Here is a 15,179-nt window from a genome sequence, read left to right on the forward strand (position 1 = left end):
TCTCCCAGCGCCATATTGTGGGAGAGCAGATGCATAGAATAAGTCTTAATTCCAGTAACTCAGTCTAGTCCGGGTTGCTCCCCACAACGTACCCCAACCTTCCATGGTTCCCATGGTTTTCTGCTTTACCGTGCGCAAGCCAGACAGGATAAAGGATTACACATCAGGTCTTCTGTTGGGTTTGTCCCTACCTTACTGATTGACAGTTTCATCCCCAAGACTGCACTTAAAAACCACACTACCACCAGCCCCTTTGGTTTTTTCCTCTCTTGGAAGCCCCCCTCCATGCTGCTCTGGCTGGAGGTCTTTGACTAATAAATCTTGCTTCTGAGTCTCTCTGCTTGTCCGCTTGGAAATTCTTCTTCCATTTGAGACAAAGAATGGAGGTAATAACATGTTTGCAGCCGCCATTTTCCCATATCACCATCACATCTTCAAGACATCATCTATTCTTCTCCCATAAGTAATTAATTTGCTGTGTTGTCTTAGAACCAGTCAGATTTTGTATAGTCACTCTAAAACGGTGGCTTAAAACAGCAACTATTTATTTAGCTCAAGATACAGCAGGTTGGCCTGATGAGCGAGGCTCAGCTGGGCATTTTTTCTGGTCTGGGATGATGACATGTGTTTAGAGTCAACTTCTGGGTCAACTACAGGCTGCCCAGTCTAGGACAGCCACAGCTGGAGGGGTCATCCTTGTGGGTCATCCTCCCCTGGGCTGAGGTTATTAACATGAGGAGTAGCAAGGCTGAAACAGGGGAAGAGGCTGAAGGAAGAGGCAGGTCACCACTTCCACTGTGTTCTATGGGCTGAAACAAGTCACAATGCCAGCCAAGGTGCAAGAGAAGGGAGCTAAATTTCTCTGCTTGCCAAGAGGAGCTATAAAGCCACCTTGTAAAGAGCATAGATGCAGGAAAGGGAGAGGATGTTGGAAAGTTCTGGAATCTACCACTTTCTACAGAACAAGACCACATCAGAGAGGAAGGATGGGAGTTTCCAGCGCGGAGACAAGAAACAAAAACCCAGACGGGCAGCCTGATGTGGTAGACCAGATTAAAAGGATGTTTAGAGTTCCTTCAGAAAGCAAGCGATGCATTACACCAACACAGAAAACCATTCCTTTGGGGTCAGGTAACCAGGTGAAGAGGGCAAATTTAAGTCAGAAAAGCATGACCTGGAGAGTGCATGACCACCTTGGAACACTCTAAGTTACTGGCTTCAGGGAAAACAAAAGGGATCTCAAATATATTAAATATAATATAGACAATTGTCTCTGTGCTCATATTTACACACTGACCTACTTATATATTTACATGGTCATAATCATACAAACACTGAATACTAATTAGAAACCAAAAAATGTGATGTAACTGTAGTGAGAGAATAAAGTAGGGATGGGTATCATTTTAGGATCAAGGAACAACAGGGCAAGTAACTGGGGAGTTAAAATCAAAAGACCAATAGAAAACCCAAAATTTCTTAAGTACTGCTGTCAGGAACTGAGACGTCTTTGATTTACTGAGAAAGTCCCAAAATGCAAGCTAAAAAGTAAGGCTGTAAAGCGAGGCAGTAATTGTCAGACTTTGGTTGTCCTATGATCTCAGAGTACTATATCTGTCTAAAAATAAAATTACTTGAAAAACTCTTGGCAAAGTAGTGCAAAGTATAATCTAAAACATATGCTAATTACACTTAGATAAATATAGGAAAAGCAGTTTTAAGATTTCCAGTTGCAAATGGTCAATCTTTGTGGCTGTCCTTAAAAAGGATCATAAATGGACGGGAAACCTGGGAGTTCACTGGGGATATTTCCAAAATTCTCCAGTATTAACTTGAAATGACTACCCACGATCAGGTGTTTTAAGGCATTACCTTTAATCACTCTAAGACATCCTTCTCCTCCTTGAAGATAAATTTATAATGTTGTCTTAAGCAGGACCTGCCATTTTAAGGACTGCCTTAAACGTCACACTGAGAAAATTGGTATGTATAAATCTGTACAACGTCCACACTAGTAGAACATGAAGGCAAACACATTCTTGTACGATGAAATAAACTTTTCATCTCCTGGTTTGGATCCAAGAAACTTATTTTTAGCTTGGAGGCTTTATAATTTTTATAAAATAAGGTTACCTATAAATCTGCCTTGTCAGGAAACAAGTGTAATTGACAGTGGTTTTGGGTCTTGGCTTTCTTGAAGCAATTCTCTTTCATTTTCTGTATTTTGAGAGCCACATACCAGGGTTTCTCCTGGAAGCCAATTAGGTTGATGTAGTGGTTCGCAGGGACGGGTAACCTATCAGAGGAAGAACTGGCCGCGGCCATGGTTCCCAGAGGCACACTCACATGACACACCTGAGTCTCATTCGAGCCTTCACGGCATAATGCCCTCATTTTAAGCAGAGCTTGTAGGTAATAAACAAAATGCATCTCAGAGGCAAAGCCACTCTGTCCCGTTGAACAGACCACATTTTCAGGGCCACTGGGAATAAAAGCATCTGTTTTGTGATTCTTTTTAAAGCCAATGACAAAAAAATCAGACCTACCTGTAATTTCGGGCCTTGAGGTCTCGTCTCTTGCTTTTGAATTCTAGATGGGGATGGAGAGGATGCATTAGGAAAAGGGTAGATTTTAGCCAAACCGTTTTAATAGCTTTAAATGACATTGTTACCGGCAGATTCTATGGAAACAAAATGACAACTCTCAATTTGAATGTTAGAAACAAGTTTTCTGCTTTTTACATTCAACTTAGCAGACATCTGTCCGGCAGTGACATTGTGCAGAGGCTTGGCCTGAACACCCAGTGTCTGCTAACCTGTCAGGTTACAGGCCCAGCCTTGAAGGTTTCCCACTTCAGTCAAGTAATCAGGTATTTAACCAGGGTTTGTAGGTATTTTATCTGCCCGTTTTGCTGAGTTTCTAACTTGAAATTTTTTTTTTTTTTTTTTTTTTTTTTTTTTTGCAGGCAGAGTGGACAGTGAGAGTGAGAGAGAGAGAGGGAGAGAGAGACAGAGAGAAAGGTCTTCCTTTTGCTGTTGGTTCACCCTCCAATGGCCGCCACGGCCGGCGCGCTGCGCCTATCCAAAGGCAGGAGCCAGGTGCTTCTCCTGGTCTCCCATGGGGTGCAGGGCCCAAGGACTTGGGCCATCCTCCACTGCACTCCCTGGCCACAGCAGAGAGCTGGCCTGGAAGAGAGGCAACCAGGACAGAATCCGGTGCCCCGACCGAGACTAGAACCTGGTGTGCCGGCGCCGCTAGGCAGAGGATTAGTCTAGTGAGCCGCGGCGCCGGCCCTAACTTGAATATTCTAAGCTGGGCATGCACTCACAAGCTCATTTTTTCTGACTTCCAAGTAGCCACTTCATACAATTATATTACCTATCAGATCCCTGAAGAAATTGAATTTGAAACACTGATATAAACAACCAAATATACTGCATAAACAAATGTAGTAAGAGGGAAACATTTCTGAACCAAAAGAAATTCATTTATGATTCCTAGTTCTATCAGTTAATATCTATGTGATCTGAAGCTCATTGTGATACTTCTTTCAGTTTGGCTTTTTTTTATTATATGTAAATAGAGCTAAAAATACCATCTTGAGAGGTGGTGCTGGGGAGTAGACAAGATAACACTTCTGATTAGCCTGGGGTCTGTCACACTGTGAAGGCGCTGTGTAATCTGACAGCTCTCCTTTCCTTCCGTGCAGTAGACGCCTTTGGAAGGTCAAAGAGGGGTGCACTCATTGCATCTGAGGTCAGGGCATACTTCACAGAAGCAAGCAGTCTTGTATAGGAACTCAGCCTGGAGGTTGCAAAGGATTTCAATGGACAAAGAAGGGAGCTGGGGCTCTGAGGCCATAGAGCCTTCCGTTGTTGGGATGGGAGGAGCTAGGTCCGTGGAGGAGGGTTCTGTGCAGCCAGGGATGCAAGAGCGCCTCCATTTAGAGTAACCAGATGGGGACTTGTGCTGTGGTGCAGTGAGTTAGGCACTGCTCCACTTCCAATCCACCTTCCTGCTAATCCATCTGGCAAAGCAGCAGAGGATAGCCCAAGTCCTGAGGCCTGCATCCACAGGGGAGATCCAGAAGAAGCTCCTGGCTCCTGACTTCGGATTGGCTCAGCTCCTGCCATTGAAACCATTTGGGGAGTGAACCAGCAGATGGAAGATACCTCTCTCTTTCTCTCTCTCTCTCTCTCTCTCCCCCCTCTTTGTCTCTACCTCTCTCTGTAACTCTTTCAAATAAATAAAATAAATCTTTTTTTAAAAACAGACTAAACAGATAAGAGAGTCAGTCTGGAGCAGGCACTTCCGCTCATCACTTGTGTACACCTGCCCACAGTATATGACACACAGCATCCACAGCAGGTTCCTGGAGCAGAGATGAAGAGGATGAGGGTGTGGACAGCATTCACAGCAGACAACCATGAACCGGAATACTGGGCCCTAGGAACTCACCCTACCATTCTAAACACACACTGACGTTTCTTGAAAACAAATGCACAAGCCATGTCCTATTCAGAGGATCTCCCTGGGGTTCAGGGACAGGAAAAGCATGTTTTACGTGATTCTTAAGGTGACAGTGATCTGGGTTATTCTGAGCAGTATATAAGTTCTACCCGTAGGCTGGTGCCGCGGCTCACTAGGCTAATCCTCCGCCTTGAGGCGCCGGCACACCGGGTTCTAGTCCCGGTCGGGGCGCCGGATTCTGTCCCGCTTGCCCCTCTTCCAGGCCAGCTCTCTGCTGTGGCCCGGGAGTGCAGTGGAGGATGGCCCAAGTGCTTGGGCCCTGCACCCCATGGGAGACCAGGAGAAGCACCTGGCTCCTGCCTTCGGATCAGCGCGGTGCGCCGGCCGCAGCACGCCGGCTGTGGCGGCCATTGGAGGGTGAACCAACGGCAAAGGAAGACCTTTCTTTCTGTCTCACTCTCTCACTGTCCACTCTGCCTGTCAAAAATAAATAAATAAATAAATAAATAAATAAAGTTCTACCTGTAGGGGCCAATGGCCTGGCATAAAGGAAGAGTTAGTTGCTGTGAATAAGTGGGTTGTGGGTGGGCTGGTAAGTGGGATGCTTTGTATTGCTTGCAGTTTCATAGATTGTTTGGTTTTTCTTTTAATTTATTTACTCAAACAATAAGTTACAGAGAGAGAGAGAGGGAGCTTCCATCCACAGGTTGACTCCCCAAATGGCTTCAATGGTCGGGGCTGTGCCAGGCCAAAGCCAGGAAATGAGCCTCATCCAGGTCTCCCACATGGGTTTACAGGCCCAGAGACTTGGGTCATCTTCCACTGCATTCCCAGCCACATTAGCAGGGAGCTGAATCGGAAGTAGAGCAGCCAGGACTTGAAACAGTGCCCATTTGGGATGCCAACATCACAGGCAGGGGCTCAACCCTCCGAAATCCCAACCCCAAAGTCATAGTTTTCGCAAGGAAAGTAGAAATAGGACATGCTAGTGAGGATACTTAAGTCACTCCTCCAGGCCATGAGTTTGTAGCAGGTGATAGTGAACCTGTTGGTGGACTGGGGGAAGGTGAACAGTGCCCTCATAGTCTCCAGACATGGGAACGTGTCTCTAAAATAAGCAAGACTGATACTTCAATGAGATGGAAAACGTGCTTCACGGGAAGGAATGCAGAAGTTATCATGGATGTGGGGAGAAGGGAGGGATAGTGGAGTTCAAGGAATAAAATACACCATGTAAGAAAATGAACCCAGCATCTGGACCACAGGATAGAGGACATGAAATCTGAAATGATCTGACACCAGAGTGTCCAGAAAAAAAAAAGGCAAAAACACAAGAAAAATAGGAGTCTGCTGGGGTCGTCTCCATTTCTTCTTCCAACTCCGCTTCCCACCCTGTGCTGTGCCCCGGGAGCTGACCTGTGTGCGTTAGCGACGTCCACGGTCCTCCTTCTGCTGGCTCTGCTCCGGCACTGAGTGCACTCTGGCCAGTGGAAACCTCTGGTCGAGATGAAAGGTGGGGAAGACAATGGAGTTGGTTGCTTGTCCCCTGGCTCCCTCCCTGCTTGGTTGCCCAGGTTGGCTGCGCCCCTCTCTGAGGTCCACAGCTACTGTGTGGTGTCTTCTCCATGCAGCAGTTCTGGAAATGGCTCCCACCTCTTGTCCCCAGGAGGGGTCACAGCTCCTCTGTCTCTAGTCCCAGCCTACTGCCCCATCCCTTGGTCATTTCTTGTACTCTGCCCTTCATTATTCTCTCTTCATTTACTCAGTGTGGGTGTGCATCCTGTCTCCTGCCCTGATCCCCACTGGTCCAGGAGGTAAATCCAACAACATCCAACAGTACCCCAGAAGCCATGGTAGGAGAGTTTACATAAGGAGACCAGAACTGAACAGAAGCAGAATTTGACTCCCCTACCCTACGCTTCAGAACACTGCCATGGGCAGAAATCAAGTTGCAAGGTTTGGTGAAGAAATGAACGGTAAGAGAAAACAGAGGGGGCCAGCGCAGTGCCTCACTTGGTTAATCCTCTGCCTGCAGCGCCGGCATCCCATATGGGTGCCGGTTCTAGTCCCGTTTGCTCCTCTTCCAGGCCAGCTCTCTGCTGTGGCCCAGGAGTGCAGTGGAGGATGGCCCAGGTGCTTGGGCCCTGCACCCCATGGGAGACCAGGAGAAGCACCTGGCTCCTGGCTTCGGATCGGCACAGCACCGGCCGTAGCGGCCATTAGGGGAGTGAACCAATGGAAGGAAGACCTTTCTCTCTGTCTCTCTCTCTCTCACTGTCTATAACTCTACTTGTCAAATAAAAAAAAAGAGAGAGAGAAAACAGATGTAGCAAGTAAAATCAATAGCTTCTCAAAGACTGACACTCTGTGAGGGGCTGGGAGAGAGCACACAGGACACCAGTCCGAAAAAGAACTAATGATGCCTTAAAGCTAAGGAACGATGGGAACAGCAGCCTAAAGCTGCTTCTCCTGCTTAATTACCTCACTCGCTGTCACGTGATTCAAACAGCCTCTTTAAATTAGCAGATCACCTTTTTCCTGGGATCTTAACAGGACAGACAGGTTACAAATATGACCAGGAGTCAACTACGTATGAAATACCTCGTTCAGGCTTACCTCTGAATTATTTCAGCTATTAATTGTTTATAGGACACCTCTATAAGCCACCTCTAGGAAAATGATGATTCTTTATTACTTGTTAAAAATATTTACATTCTCCTCTACCAGCTGTGTATGAGGAATTGATATTTTCTGAATTGCTAAGTCAATAACATCTTCCTTGAGCCATCAAAGGATTTGATAAACCAGCAAAACATGAGAGCCTCGGCTGCAAATAAGAGGGAGGCACTCGGGCTGTCAGGCAATTAAGTGGACTTGAATAAGCTGATGTAATTAAGCCTCTTACTGCATAATTATCTTTATTTTAAATGTGTCTTTTGATGAAACATCTGTTCCCTGCTCCAGATATGAACAGAGGGACCAATGCTCATGGAGAAGACAGAGCGTGCAAGGCTCTCACACACGCTGCCAGGCTGCTCCAATCCAGGGCAACAAATGCTGTCATTTGTTCCCTCTCTGAAGGCAAGAGGCAGGTGTCCTCATGTCCTCAGCCCATGCATGCCCGACCTCCATGCTCATAGCAGCTGCCTGCAGTCCTGCTATACAAAGAAGTCCCTGGGTGCCCTCACAAGCAGGGACGTTTCTTGCTGTAAGGGCCGACACTTTGGCCAGTTGCAAAACAACAGGACAGTCAGGTGTGTTTGGCAAGTCACATTCAGGGACTAATGGCCTGCAGAATTTGCCTGGGTCCCTGACTTCAGGCAGCGGTGTGCAACTCTGCCCCTTTTGTCAAGGGTAAGTAAGATTAATCAAACTGCAGGCATGAAGGGCGCACTAGCTTTGCCTTGGTGTTTCTGTCCATCCTAAATTCTATAGGCCCTAAACTCTGTCACATCCTATGTTTGTCTCAAACAGGAACTTGGAATCACACGAATGGATGTTTCAGTGGGAAGGGCACAGGCTTTGATGAGAGAGAGAGAGAGAGAGAGAGAGAGAGAGACTTGGTTGTATAGCTAGGAGCCGATAATTCAATTTGGGTCTCCCACGTGGGTGCCAGGCTCCCACACACTTGAGCCATCACTGCTGCCTCCCAGGGTAAACACTGGCAGGAACTTGGAAAGAGGAGCAGAGCCAGAACCCTAATTGAGGCACTCGGATACAGGATGCCCACTTCCCGAGCAGTGCTTTAACGACTGTGCCAAACACCTGCCCCACGTCTGCCCCTTGGATTACAGCCGTCAGAGGGGGTAGGAAGTATGCCTCTTTGCTAGGCTGATTTGCAGTTCCCTGATGGCCAACTGTATTAGTCTACTGCAGAAGACATTTCATTGACCCCTACTACAAGCCACTGCCTCTGGGAATATCTAACTCTGGTTGCTTTGTGCTCCCGAGACAACCCCAGCCAGTACAGGCTTCACTGTAGTAAGACAGCCACTGAGAAGGTCGTTTTCAGCTCAGAACTCAGTGACAACACCTAACACTGTTCGGCAACGATAAAGGACACAGCAAGTACTTGAGGAGCAACTGTTCATCCCGCAGCAAGAGCACCAGGGAGCAGCACCACATAAGCCCAGGACGCACTATGAGAGGCTCTCAGAGACAAAGGTAAAAGTAAACACTGAAATCAAACCCCGTCACTAATGGACTATTTGAAACACAACTTGTATACCCGGTTACCAGGGACATCGTGGTGTCAGGTATTTGTACCTCACTTAGGTGGCAGCCAGGACCCAGAAATTAAAAATGGCATCCAAACAGCAGAAGATGAACACTGCTCCTTCCCTCTGATTCTAATGACTTTTTAAAAAAATTTTTTTGACAGAGTTATAGAAAGAGAGAGAGAGAGAGAGACAGAGAGAAAGGTCTTCCTTCTGTTGGTTCACCCCCTAAATGGCTGCTACAGCTAGCACTGCGGCTGGCGTGCTGCACCGATCCGAAGCCAGGAGCTTCCTCCTGGTCTCCTACGCAGGTGCAGGGCCCAAGCACTTGGGCCATCCTCCACTGCACTCCCAGGCCACAGCAGAGAGCTGGCCTGGAAGAGGAGCAACCGGGACAGAATCCAGCGCCCCGACTGGGACTAGAACCCGGGGTACCGGCACCGCAGGCGGAGGACTAGCCTAGTGAGCCACAGCACCGGCTGATTCTAATGACTTTTAAAAGTCACTAGCTTTAGGTTAATCTTATAAGACAGAAAACTCCATTTCCTCATAGGGTTATTATCAGGGTAAATTAAGATAAACTTCTAGGGCCTGTTTTACAAACTGTAAAACACTATGTCTAATTATCGTTATCTAACGAGCAAGACTAGCTCCACTTGTAAAAATGTGTTCTGTACAAGGACTGGATTTCAAATCCACTGATTATAGGACTTGGGAAAAGGAACCATACTCACATGACACTGTTCACTGGCTCACTACCCAGTCTATACACTCATCTGGGGATGGCAGCTCTGGCTGAAGTCGTAAATGGGCCCAAACTGCTCACACATACTTACTCCATGCACCAAGACACAGCACTGCCAGTGGCACTCAGCCTGCGTGTCCCCAGCATGCAGCCAGGGAAAAAGGCAGGCACAGGGCTTCTGAAAGAGCAGACTGCCAGGAGAAACGGGTTCAGGGAAAACCCAAAGCCAAGCTGAACAGGCAGCACAACCTCCGAAGCGCCTGTGAGGCCAACTGAGTATGGGCGTGCCCTGCAGGCGTGAGCATGGCTGTGCACCCACGTGTGGATCTACCATCCAGGCTGTCACATGCGGCTGGATTCAGGTAGAGGTTTGCAAGGGATGCAAGGTCTAAGACAACCTCCTTCCCATGTCTAACAACTCACTAACCAGTTGGTCACGTCAGAGCATGCCTTCCCGGTGTGGCCTCTTGTTCTCCAACAGGCTGAATTAGCTTCCTCCATGGTGGCCTCAGGGTAGCTCTCCACAGAAGCAGAGGTTGAACCTACGTGGTGTCTGGAGGCCCAGACCCCAGGACTCATACAGTATAATTTCTGCTAATGTCAAAGTCAAAGCCAGTCACAAGGACAGGCCAGATGCTATGTGGTGGAGGAAGAGACCGCCTCTTGATATGATAGGACAACCCGTGTCCCGTTTAATCTACCCCCTCTGGACACAGGAACCTTGTCCTTCCTACAATACAATGACCTCACTACAACACCTTGAGATCAAGCATTCTTTTCTTTCATTCCTAGGTAAGGAAACTGAGACCCTAAACTTAAGAGCACATGGTGTGTGACAGACCCAGCTTTGAACCGGAGGTCTGTCTGACACCTCCTTTCAAAGCTAGAGATTTGAATCTTGTTTGTTCTGATCAAATCTCCCAAAGAAATGGTTCTCTCCTCCATCTGTCACCAGGTCAGCACTCAAACAAATGGCTCCATTAAGTATATTCAGCCAAGAGCTTCAGCTTCTCCCTTGCAAGATTTTTCAGGCCCTCTTCCTGATCTCTAATTTTGCACTTCCCCTAAGCTCTAGTTTCTCCGTGCAGAAATGAGTTCTAATTCAAGCCAGCTTCAATCATGGAATCATGATGTAAATATCAGCAAAAACATGAATTTTCCCTACTTACTTCATTTCTCCTGGCTAATAAAGGAGATACAGACTAATAAAGGAGATACAGAAGTTCTGTAGGCTAGGCAACAAGCTTTGATTCAGTCTATTCTGCTATAGATTAGCCATCACAATAGAAATACCTACCCAGAGTGGTCTTATATGTATGAGGGGAAGGGCCAGCCACAGAGAAAACACATCACCAGCTTCATGGAACAGTACAAAGAGCAGGTGACGCTAACAAGATCAGATTCACTGGAGCTCTGAAAATGACTAGCTCTCTGATCCTGGGCAAATGGTTTCACCAATCAGGGCCCAGTTTTTCTATTTTTTATTTTTTGACAGGCAGAGTGGACAGTGAGAGAGAGAGACAGAGAGAAAGGTCTTCCTTTTTCCATTGGTTCGCCCCCCCCCCCCCAATTGGCCGGTGCACCGCGCCGATCCGAAGCCAGGAGCCAGGTGCTTCTCTTGGTCTCTCATGGGGTGCAGGGCCCAAGCACTTGGGCCATCCTCCACTGCACTCCCTGGCCACAGCAGAGAGCTGGCCTGGAAGAGGGGCAACCGGGACAGAATCCAGCGCCCCGACCGGGACTAGAACCCGGGGTGCCGGCGCCACAGGCGGAGGATTAGCCTAGTGATCTGAGGCGCTGGCCGACATTATGTGATTGTAATGCCAGAGCAGCACTGTATCGTGTACTCCACACATGTTTATTCCAAAACACAGTGACACCATGTTAGATTATGTTGACTCAACATTCCCCATGTAAACAATTATGGCTATGGCCAAAATGTGCTAACAAACAGAAAACAAATACATTTCCAATGTTCTCCTGCAACTCTGAGCAACATTTTTGATCACTGGAAAAACCACAATGCATTTCTGAGTGCCGCTCTTCACTGGACTCCTTAGATCACACCAGAAATACTCACAGAGCCTCTCTGCTGCCTTTTCTGGAACATCATCCAAAGTGGAGCAAAAATATTTGAACAAGATGTCTTGATTTTTTTTTTTAAAGTACATCTGTGTTGGGGGGGGGGAGCAAATGCACAAGCTGGATGTTAATCTTCCTGTTTAATAAACCAAAGCATATTGATAAGTACCTGCCAAAGAGTCAAGATGTATTATAAATGAACCTAACTGGCATCGGGCAGCACACTGGCTGAGCTGGAGAATACAGCCCCGAGGCATTTCTTGCTAGAGAGAGATCCCAGAGTATACAGAGTTCTCAGGAAAAACCACGGCTCAAATTGTGAAATGTTTTGGAAAAAAGGAATTCCGAACGATCATCTTCCCAGCAGATCTGATTGCTCTCATGTGTTCTGATTTCACAGCAAGCACTGATCCAATTGAGGAAGTTTCCCAAACAAATCATTCGTGGCATCCTTGAAAATATTTCTGGATGGTTATGCATAATGGGAAGGCCTGGTATCCTCACAGTTCAAATCTGCATCCACTGAGTTTCTCTGATTAAAAGAAATCTTGGGGAGCAACGTGAATCCAGACGGTCACACATACTGCTCTTTGGTAACTCCCTGACCTCTACTAAAATCCTAACTCAAGGCAACAGAACCCAAGGCACAGTTGGCCCCAATACTTCCGGCCTCTTTCTCTTCTTCCTGAGTGGCCCTAGGACTCATCTGGATTCAAGAGTTCCCATTTCTCCAAGTGACCTGATGTTTGAGATCAACCCATGAGGGCGAGAAGTATTCTCATCCTTCCTCAAGGGCCTTGCTTGACTTGATTTTCTTTCAGAACTGACTTGCTCTCCCATCTGAAAGAGTGGTGTGGCCATTTTAGGTGGCATACATCATTCCAACATCTTCCTCCGCGTCTTCAAGAAATAACACTGTCTATGAGAAAAACTACTGTCTATGAGACAGTGAATAGTATCCTTAGAAAGAATTACAGTTTTCCACGGTGAGGGGGAGACTTTCGTTTTTACTAGGATAGTGCATGGGGTTGAGCTCTGGAACAGAAACACAGAGGGACTTCCTCTGCTCCCAGGGCAAGTGCTCAAAGACAAGGAGAGAGAAGTGGTCTAGATACGACCTACAGCTGAGACCAGAAGTCCCCTGGGTACTGCTACCAGCAGCACAACTAGGCTTTGAAAGAACTGGAAGACAAGGAGCACAGATTCTCCCTTCCACTACCACACATAGGAAAATAACTACCGCCAGGATAGGAACTTTGGACAATGGATAGCATGTTACTCCAGTGCACTGGACACCTGACTGACAGTACATACGTGGTCAACCATGAACCTCAAGCAGTGCCAAGGATGCCAACCCCAAGGAAGCTGGGTCATTTAGAGTTCAATAGGGTCAAATTGACCAGCAATACTGCAACAACCCCAGTCTAGGTCTCCTGGGTAGGTGGAGTCAGATCTCAAGCTCCCTCTTCTGTTCTGGAGGCAGGATGGTTGGCGCTGACCCTTTGGTTGGAGCCATTCTTCTTCTTCTTGGAGGCAGGATGGCTGGCGCTGACCCTTTGGTTGGAGCCATTCTTCTTCTTGAAGGCAGGATGGTTGGCGCTGACCCTTTGGTTGGAGCCATTCTTCTTCTTCTTGGGAAGTGAAACTCAAAGCAGGGAGTCCCCGTGGTAACTGGGAACAAGGGCTCAGAATCACTGAATCTGCACTTATAAGTGTTACACACAGGGCCAGTGCTGTGGGGTAGCAGGTTAAGCTGCCTTCTGCAGCACTGACACCCCATGTGTGTCCCAGGTAGACACCCAGCTCCACTTCCAATCCAGCTCCCTGCTAATGAGAAAGCAGAAGATGCCCCAGCGCTTAGGCACCTGCTATATATGGGGAAGACCCAGGAGAAGCTCCTGGCTCTTGGCTTCAGACCGGCCCAGCTCCAGCTATTGTGGCCATTTGGAGAGTGAACCAGGTGATGGAAGGTCTCTCTCTCTTTCTCTCTTTCTCTCAACTCTGCCTTTCAGATAAATAAATCTTTTTTGTAATATTATATCACAAATGGGGGAAACAGTAAATATTGATCTCAGAATATTGTCTTTGTTTGAGCTGCTATAACAAAATACCACCAACAAATTGACCTCACACAGCTCTGGAGGCTGAGAATGCCAAGATCAAAGCACCAACGGCTTTGGTGTCCGATGAAGGCCAGTTTCCTGGTCACCAGCGATGCCCTTTCCCTGGATCCCCGGGGTGGGAGAAGCAACCCTCCAGCCTCTTACAAGGGTTCTAACTCCCTAAGCACCTCCGAAGACCACACCTCCTAATAACACCCCCTTGAGCATCAGGATTTCCACACAGGACTTCCTCTGTTACGAGGGGCACATGAACATTCAGACCACAGCCCAGGGAGCAGAGGCTCGGAGCTGCTGAGCGCATACACGAGTTCCATGTAATACTGGGCAAACAAGGCGCACTCAACTCCCACTGTGCAACTTTCAGCTTCCATCAGCACTCTGATTTCTTTAGAGAAACTACATTTTCCATACTAGACACAGTATAGGACAGCGGTCAGGAGTCACGTCCTTCCCAACTGAAGGCAGCCAGATGCTCCGTCGCCAGTAATAAACCACAGCACAGGGTCAAAGGGACCAGAAGTGACCAGAGCAGAGCCCACTCCATCCTCACCGGCAGGTCCTGCTGGGGCTTCGGAAATGCCCAGCTTCTCAGCTGCCTTTATTTTTTGTGTCCCACCCCAGCCCCATCTTCCAGACTCCCGACAATTCTGTGAGCCTCTGCTGGCCCTACACCAAACTCCCTCTAGCATCAGTTAGCCGCAGTTCATTTCCATGACTCATAACCAAACGCATGCAATTCCTACTCACCAACGTTTATACAACAGCCAACAGTTTACAATGCATTTATTTGTTTAGTGCACAATACTCTGACATTAGTAGACCAGATAGGATTCTCACTTTATAAGAGAAAACAAAGACTCGAGGAGTTTCAACAACTTGCTCACATTCCCAAGCCCAAGACTTTTGGCCTCCTATCCAGGGCCCTTTCGCTGCAATGAGGTGTGAGTTTCTCATCTGTTCCCCATAAAGCAGTCAAAGGAAGACAACTTAATTGGAAACACCCATGCTCTTTTGCTAGCATGCATGTGACTAATCCGATGTGCTGCTTTTAAAATTTCCCTTTTGCTTCACAGGGATCTAGACATAAAAACATTCTCTGATATACTACAGCAACGTTAATGGAGCTAAACCACAAGACTGACATATTTACATTTGGAAATCTTAAAAGTAACGGCAAATTGGCTTTGATGCCCCCCTATAATTGCAGCCTTTTAGAAGAGGGCTACCTAAGTCCAGGATCCACGTAGGAAGAAATGGTTTCCTGAAACAAACACACAAGCCTGTCTCCCCAAAGACCAGGCCTCGAAGCAAGAGGAATCCGAACACAGGGCAAGCACGGGCAGTAAGTATTTGGGAGTTAACCCCCTGAGTCCTTTTCCTCTATTTATGAAAGAACCAACTCTAAAGCTTCCCTGAGACGCAGGCGGGTGTCACGGTGGGTTTTGCCACCACTTGGGATGCCAGCATCCCATATTAGAACTCCGGTTCGAGCCTCAGCCCTGTTTCCCAGTCCAGCTCCCTGCTAATGCGCCTCTGAAGCAC

At 47.4% G+C, this 15,179-nt stretch overlaps 1 long non-coding RNA gene across 10 annotated transcripts in view; it reads right to left on the reverse strand.

Moving 5' to 3' along the window:
* LOC103347857 (uncharacterized) overlaps positions 1-15,179 on the reverse strand; it is a 371,873-nt gene that overhangs the window by 226,296 nt on the left and 130,398 nt on the right. For all 10 annotated transcript variants that reach the window (XR_011389670.1, XR_011389669.1, XR_011389671.1 and 7 more), the window contains 2 exons: positions 5,887-5,967; positions 2,547-2,589 (listed from right to left, as the gene is read on the reverse strand). This is a non-coding gene — a long non-coding RNA (uncharacterized lncRNA). The remainder of the gene's footprint in view (positions 1-2,546; positions 2,590-5,886; positions 5,968-15,179) is intronic.

Source organism: Oryctolagus cuniculus, chromosome 6 (genome assembly GCF_964237555.1).
Source record: "Oryctolagus cuniculus chromosome 6, mOryCun1.1, whole genome shotgun sequence".
NCBI lineage: Eukaryota > Metazoa > Chordata > Mammalia > Lagomorpha > Leporidae > Oryctolagus > Oryctolagus cuniculus.